Here is an 8,132-nt window from a genome sequence, read left to right on the forward strand (position 1 = left end):
CGCACAATTAGCTCCCGCAACACACACCTGCCACGCGTTCACCGCACAGATCCGCCACCCCGTTAAAAGAATGCGCAAACGCTTCCTTTTAATCCTCCTTTATTTCCAAGTTAAATGCGCCCCAAATGGCGTTTATTTATTCAGTTGGTTACGAGTGAGTTTGTTCGGGGCCCTATGGTGAGAGAGAAGGATTCTGTTTATTGTGTTGATCCTTAATCTTCCTAACTGGAGCGTCTGACGCTGACTGCCAGAATAGAACGAGATTGTGTTTTCAACCATGAATGTCTTAACGTGGTTACAAAGACAGGGTAGATGCTTAAAGGGGAAATGTCATTGAAAAATCTGCCCAGACTGTTTGGCCCATTCGAAAGGCGCATGCTGTCAGAACCATTTTTCTGGACCTCCGTCTGGACCGTGCTGCACAGAACGCTTGTTTTTTTATTTTAAAAAGACAGTAATAAAGCTGCTTTTTGGTTGCATTTTGATGCATTTCTGATGACGTGGCATAAGCGTAAGTTTCCGTCTTTCTCGACAAAAATAACAGGTGCAGAGTCGAATGTGAAAATGTCATTTGGAGGTTTCCCTTCGGTGCTTAGCGTTGGGTGCTAGTTCAGCTACCTTCACAGCTGACGTGGCCGACAGGGAGACCCTGGAGCTTGGAGCTCGGGTGGTATGGCTTTTTCTGGAGCTGTGAAGGCCCCTCGTGACTGGGGCAGGGGACCCATAGATCAAGCATCTGTTTCAGACGCATGTCACCGCATGGTGCGTGCTGTGTGTGGGATTTGTCTGTGGCTATGTACTGGGACTCCAACATAATCCTACACACAACAGTTAATTAAAATCACACACACACACACACACACACACACACACACACACACACACACACACACACACACACAGAGAAGGCACCTTTGTATCTTTTTCATCTTTATTAGACACTGGGTTTTTCAACATTTTTAATTTATGACATAATCTTCATCTGTGCTCATAAATGCCTTCTATTAGTAATAACTGACAAAATGGCTAACACGACCTTCACCTCAGGACACGTTTGGGGAAACGAAGCAGCGTATCTTTCAGAAAGACATGGCACTACTTTAACGCACTGGTACAAACACAAACGCTTGCCCACAAACCTTGTACTTTATGTGCAAACCCCAAAGATATGACCATGATATCATCCACGCCAGCCATCTTCAAGGGGCTCTTGCACTGACAGCCCCCGTTTTATTGCCACACTGACTTCTGTACTCTTCGTTCAGCTCCACCACCACAAATACATTTTTCAATATTATACTTTCTTGGAGAACTTTCTCTGCCTTTGGGGTGTCAAGCTGCAAGGCAGTTCATTTTTCTCCCTCGATTGGGTACAAAAGATTTTGCTCTTGCCTCACAGTTCTTGTTACACACACACACACACACACACACACACACACACACACACACACACACACACACACACACACTCTCTCTCTCTCTCTCTCTCCCATCTTTCCCTCTCTTCTTCTCTTTCTTCTTGCTCTCTCTCTGTCTCTCTCTCTCTTTGGTCTTATCAAAGCATTGTTTTATCTTAATAAACTTTAATTTGATGAAATAGCAATTTGGTCCCATATCTGTGATCTTCTTTGATATCCAGGATGTCTGGCAGCCATATAGATTTCTCAGATATAAATCAAAAGTATAATGCAAAGTATCCCATCCTGAGAGCCATCTATTTCCACCACAACTTAGGACAAGGGAAGACGTGTTTCTCAGGGTGGACTCTGTGTGTCTGCACGTTCAGAGACAGAGTCAGCAGATGGAATTTGAAATGTCACACCTGAGAATGTGTCCACCGTTCATTCTCCACAATCATCTTCTTTTCACCTTCTTTCTTTTCATTTCAACCTTTGTGCTTTAAGGAAAAAACCCTGACTTTGACAATTTTGCGTGTTTCACTTCTTGCATTTCAGCAATGTCTAATCATCAATCAATCAATCAAAAATGTATTTATATAGTGCTATTTTACAACAGCTGTCATCACAAAGCAGCTTTACAAGTGTCCGAGTCCAAGCCTCCAGTTAGCAACCCAAGAGCAACTGTGGCAAAGCAAAACTCCCTAAGACCATGAGGAAGAAACCTTGAGAGGAACCAAGACTCAGTTGAGGAACCCATCCTCCTCTGGCCAACACTGGTCACCATGACAACAGTAATTAAAGAGATACATAAACAAAGCAGTGATGGAAATGATGAATAGTTCTCATCTTTGTGTGTATTTATATACGTGTTCTCTATGTAATCATTATTCTTAGGAGTCTTAGACTTCTTGATTGTCAGTAATAGTAGTCCAGGGCCGTGGAGATACTGCGTAGCAGGGGACAATTCGGGGCGGTGAGAGGGGCCAGGGCACTGGGTTGATCCTTCATCATAACTGGTTAGGCAGGAGGTGGCTGGCCCAGGGTGGATAGCAGCAAAGGCTCGTCTCTCCTCGTCTCAGTATTTCTCGGGTAGGAGGGCAGCCATTTGGAAAGAGAAAAGAGGGACAATCCTGTTCAGAACGGAGAAGGTGAGATGTGCAGGTGTTCGAGGCACATTCAGCATCTGAAGCCCAGTGGAGAAGCTACTACAGTGTCACTTAAAGGGAACCCAACCCTGAAGTGGCCGTTCCTACACCCTGTAGTACGGAGAGTTAATAGGCCTGGTTGTTTAAGCCAATTGCAAGGTGTGAAGTTTATGAAACACGCTGATCCTTAACATGTGCTCTGTTAACTACTGCCTGCAGGCTTGGCTGTTGCAGGTGATTTGTGAGGCGCTCTGGCCGGGGCGTGTGTGCGTTTATTAGCTTTAGCCGTCCTGCCGATGCTCAGCTGAACGTGGAGCTCCAGGTGCCACAACCCTCACCCCACTCGTCCAAAGAGCCAGGCCCAGAGGAGTCCACCCCGGGCAGGGAGCTCCGGCTTCTGCACGGGGCGGTGGGGCTAGCGGGGGCCTGTGTGTAACGAGGCCAAAATGTGAAGCTCACGGCTCAACCCAGATGGACCCGGTCCGTTTGGGTCTGAGTGGAGAGTGGGGGGGGGCTAGCCCGCTATGAGTGTGTGTCTGTCCGCGTGTGTGCACACATGATAGGAAAACATGAAAAATAACGATAATTTGGATAATAAAGTGATAACTGAAATAATTGTATGGTGCAATTGAGATAAATGCTGTTCAAAATGCCTTTGTTTACACACAAATGTGTGTGTGTCTCTGTGTCTGTGTGTTTGTGTGTGTACTCTGTACCTTACAGAATGTCTCTCCTCTCTAAATATTCTTTCAGGTTCATCCAGGCCACTTTTGGAGGTTCCACTTCTCCTGACCCAGAATCCTCGTTATAAATCGTGTTATACCGCCAAGACAACCAAGTCTGCCTGCGTTAGAAAACTTTTTTGTTGATCACAAGAGTTTTTCTGCCTGCCGTCATCTTGTAGTGACGGCGAGCTTCTTCCGCCGGATTTGTAACCCTAGTCGCCCCCTCGAACAATCAGCCAGGCACACTGTCTGTTTCTTTATTTCCTCTCCATTTACTGGCCACACGTGAATGTGGCAGCTTCAGAAACTCTGAACGGCGAATGAAAAGCTTCCATTGTCTCGACAGGAAAATAAGTCACAAAAGGGTGGGGGACGAAACAAACAACAAAAAAAAACACACAGACAGGCCCATTTCCAAAGAGACAAATCTTTATGAAAATGATCAACAGAGGCAAGTCAGTCCATTCTTGTCAGCTGAAACAAAAGGAGCACTGACTGCCCACTGTTGAGTGGCGAGGCTGCGATTGTTTCGAGGGACAACCGCACGTCTCTATGGAGACGGCCCGATTGTCTGGCCATACCTTGCCTGCGCACACGGAGGATAAAGGCCTTATTATCTTCAGTCACCTTCGTCTGCGTCAAACACATAATGAGCCTTTCACAATGGCGAGAAGAGAAAGTCATTACTTAGAACAAATGTGTTTCGCCGGAAAAAAACGCTATGGCACGCTGGAATGAAACGGTTATCTGAATATTATTTGAAGGGCTTCTGTTTCTTGGTCGAAAAGTACATTTTCCTGTTTTGTTTCGAGGAATTTTTTTTTGTTCTAAGCTGTTATTTCCTTTGACCTTGTGTGATAACAGTTGGGTGGTTGGGAGGTTCTTAGCATGTAATCTGGACGCTGGTTCTGATTGAACGACCCTGCGAAATGAAAAAAACCTGAAAGTGTTCACAGATTTGGAACATCGTACTGAACAAGAAGAAATCGGTTCGATCCGCATCGCCCCTGACGCTCTGGTTTTGAATCTGTACCCTGTGTGTGTGTGAGGCGGGTGCAGTCGTTTTGTCCTCTGCCTTTGCTGTAGGAATGCGTGTGTTGTGTGTGTGTGTGTGTGTGTGTACCTGTGTGTTATAGGTGGGCTAGCCCGTCTCTCATGCTAACACAGATGCACTAACATCTGTGCAGCATGGGCTCACGTGCACGACTGCTCCCTCCTGTCGCAGCACGGCCCCTCTGACGGCCGAGGAGATGAGGGAGAACAATCTGGAGCTTCTGTTCCCTCCCCACACACCCCCAGCCACCCCCCCCCCCCCCCCCCCGGGAGCCAGTACTTATCTATTATAAATCCGCTGATCTTCCTCTCCTATCTTTGCCCCGTTCTTAGTTTTCCTCACGTTGAGTCTTGGAATGCGTCGACCTAGACTGAAACCTGTTTGCGGCACCAGAGACGTGGAATCGCTCGTGCCTTTTGCCCCGTTAACGCATGAAATGCCTGTCGGACGTTTCTTGAGCTGGGCCGCCATTAGCCCATTTTCCACTGTGGGGTGGGGGGTGTAGAGGTGTCTTCGGTCTTCTGGACCGGCCTGGGTCACCATCATTTGGTAGCGTTCCGCCATCACTGAAAGCACCATTAGCAAAAGCGGACACGCAATGCAGCACCCGGATCGAATGTCGGCACGTGCGACTAGCGAATCGCCCCTCTCGCCGGCCGAGGGGGTGGGGGGCCGGGCGGAGGTGGTCGGAGCTACCGCTGGGCCCCGTGCGCTGTGCTCAAGGTCATAAAGTTTTGTGCAGAGGGTTCCGCGGCGGTACCTGGCCCAGCTCTCGGTGAGTCCACGCTCCGTTTCGGAGCCCCTCCGGCAACAGCAGCTGTGACCGCGTCCTTCAGCTCAGGGCTAATGACGGAGCTGACGGAGGTGATTATTATCAGCGCTCCGCCTCCAGCTCTCGGTGCGGGACACACAGGCCAGGCGGAGCTCACGTTAATAAAGTGCAAAACTGATAATGACTTTAGGATTGGATAATTAGACAAATGTGTGTAATTGGGTATTTCTCTCCCGGCTTGGCGGCGTTTTTTAGTGGTCGAGGAGCAGGAAGACTCCCCACCGGCAGTGCAAGGCTGTTTATGTGCATGCATGCGTGCTTGTGTGTGTGTGTGTGTGTGTGTGTGTGTGCACGCGGGAACATCACCTTCACAGTCTGGGTATGTAAATCGCCCACAGTTAGAACAAGCAAGCAGAGTTCCATCTACAGCCATAGCAAGACGTTCCAGATCAGGCTGTCACGCACGCTTCTCTGGTTCTGGATACCACGCAGTCTCTTTAATCTCAATAGCAACAGCCTTTGTTCTTCAAAACTGACTGGTCCCGCAGTATAAAACGTGAACTAAGAGTTTAAGCATGCGTAGTAAGTGTTTTCATATGTGTGTTTCCAGTTATGCAGTTTGATGACAGTTTAAGCAGGTCCGTGAGCAGTGCGGCATGTGAATATTCCTGAAGCCACACTGTAATCAAATCTTTCCAAATCATGCTTAATGACCCTTGAACTGTAAAAGAAAATCAAAACCTCCTTTCAAACCATTTCTGCCTCAATTACAAAAGCTGACGGAACACTCTGAGGACAGGTGTACATCGAAAAGTCCTCAGGAGCAGTTGGACGGCACGCGCGTGAACGGCATCGTTTTGTAACGCACCCACACCACACTAACGATTAAACAAATGCCGAAAAGTCTGAAAGATGAAAGCAAAATGAGAATAATGTGTCCGATCTTCCAGAATGTGACGCAGCGCACTTTAATTTTGCGATTATTTCCCTGACGCATGCATTCCAGCAGTCAGGCCCGCTGCTTTTAAAATGCTTTTTAATCCTTTGGAAAATGACTCCCAAACTAATGAGTTCTCCTCAAACCAACTCCAGACATCATTAAGGTCTGGCTCTAGCCAAGGGCTGTGCATGAACCTTTTCTTCAAACTGTACACTTTATCCATAATTCAGCTATCTTTCTTAAATTATTCAAGCAAATAGTAGAAGAAAATAATAGAGTTCACTGAATCTTACTTACACATAAAACAACTTTAGTGGTGATTTGAATTTTGCGAGGCTCTTTTTGTGTGTGTGTGTGTGTGTGTGTGTGTGTGTGTGTGTGTGTGTGTGTGTGTGTGTGTGTGTGTGTGTGTGTGTGTGTGATAAGTAGCATATGTCCTCTCCTGTCCTGACCCCAGCTTGCCTACAGACTGTCAGCACCCATAAACACATTATCAAAGACTCAACGCAGTAAATAAATGATTAGTGAAACCAGAACCTTGTTTCACCAGTATATGTGCATTTGTGTGCGTGTGCGTGCGTCCTTAAGTACAGTGTAAATTATTATATCAAAGCTAGACACTTAAACTGTTGGTTAAATTCAGTTTCATAGAATATTTGCAACTGCTCCAGTGAGCGTCTTGAATTATACTCTTTGGGAAGGAGTTTTAAAATACTGTAGTTGGCCTACCATACTTTCTGCTGACTTCTCTGTGTCCTGATGCCATGTAATTTTGAAACACAGATCCTCCATGTAGTGTTTTGATACTAACTTGCACAGTTCTGGTCTTATATTCTCACTGCCAGTGATTTGTAGGTTGTCCAGGAGGTGGACGGATGAGCTTGAAGCCAGAAGATGATATCTTGGCGTTAGAGAAGATGCCTGCATAGTTACCTGTACCGGTCAAAAGGGTACACAGGAAGTGAACGTGAGAGAGAGAAACGACTACACCGCCACGATTTCACTCTGAATCACAAGACCAAGCAGGAATAAAACACACTTTTTTACACATTGACTACATATCTTCTCTAACCATCGCAGAGTCACGAATGTTGGAAAGCGGGGGTTTTTTTTATCCCCTTGAAAACGTCAGACACTATTAAACTGATGAAATGTGACTTCAAACCTGTCTTTATGTCCTTAAGAAACATAAACAATCTAAGGTGCTCCTTCTGTGGAAAAGTCAACGCAGCCTTGCGCTAGGACGAATGCAGCATTTTCTGACAATAGCTCATGTCACGTTAGAGCGCAGGAGAGGCCTGCGGTTCTGTGCCAGGCTGGTGGGTGGCGAGGCACGGCGGGCACCGTGAGTAATATTTCTCAGTAGGACAGAGACAGCCCGCGTCTGGCGGAGGCAGCGTCTAACTAATGGCCATCTGTGTGCGGCAATAATGAAAAATCTCGCGCGTGTATGGCCACGGCAGCTCGTTAAGGGGCCGCAGCGCCCGGCAAAATAAAACAGATGACTGGTTCCGACGTGTGAGAGCCGTCCTGCTAATCTCTCCCCGAAGGACGCACTAAGGCTCATCCGGAGAAGGGGGGGGGGGGGGGGGGGGGGGGCGATTCCACCGGATTATTCTCCATCATTTACACAGGGCCTCCAACTCGCGCACTTACGATATTCTTGAATTGTTGAACGTCAGGGTGTAGCGGGGGCGCAGAAACACCCCCTTCGTCGCCCCCTGTCTTGTCGGTTCCGCTGGCAAACTGTTGTTTTGGATCGTTCTTAATCCTCTTGACTGGCCACTTTCGCTTTGGACTTATAGTCTACATGTGGAATGTGCTTCTGAAAGATGTGGCTGTGCCTGTCTCACGCCCTGTCGGCTCTGGTCTGTTGTCGTGCTCTGAGCCGTAATGTCAAAATCATTCCAGATGCAGACGGGAGGGAATCGGCGCGCTCTCACCCCTCCGGTCCCGGTGCGCGCGGGTGTGGGGTGAGCTAAGGGGGAGCGAGTGCACGCGGATGTAAAGCTAAGCGTGGCCCCTGAACGCCGTGCCTAATTTGACACATCTCTCCGATCTGCTCTCTGACTGTCTGCCACCATCAACACTTCCTG

At 47.7% G+C, this 8,132-nt stretch overlaps 1 long non-coding RNA gene across 1 annotated transcript; it reads right to left on the minus strand.

Annotated features, from left to right (window-relative positions):
* Window positions 1-870: 870 nt before the first annotated feature.
* LOC143477102 (uncharacterized) lies at window positions 871-7,816 on the minus strand. Its single transcript, XR_013121468.1, has 3 exons — window positions 7,693-7,816; window positions 6,848-6,969; window positions 871-2,484 (listed from the first exon to the last, which is right to left on the minus strand). It is a non-coding gene; the product is annotated as an uncharacterized LOC143477102 (long non-coding RNA).
* Window positions 7,817-8,132: the final 316 nt, after the last annotated feature.

Source organism: Brachyhypopomus gauderio, chromosome 15 (assembly GCF_052324685.1).
Source record: "Brachyhypopomus gauderio isolate BG-103 chromosome 15, BGAUD_0.2, whole genome shotgun sequence".
In the NCBI taxonomy this organism is placed as follows: Eukaryota; Metazoa; Chordata; class Actinopteri; order Gymnotiformes; family Hypopomidae; genus Brachyhypopomus; species Brachyhypopomus gauderio.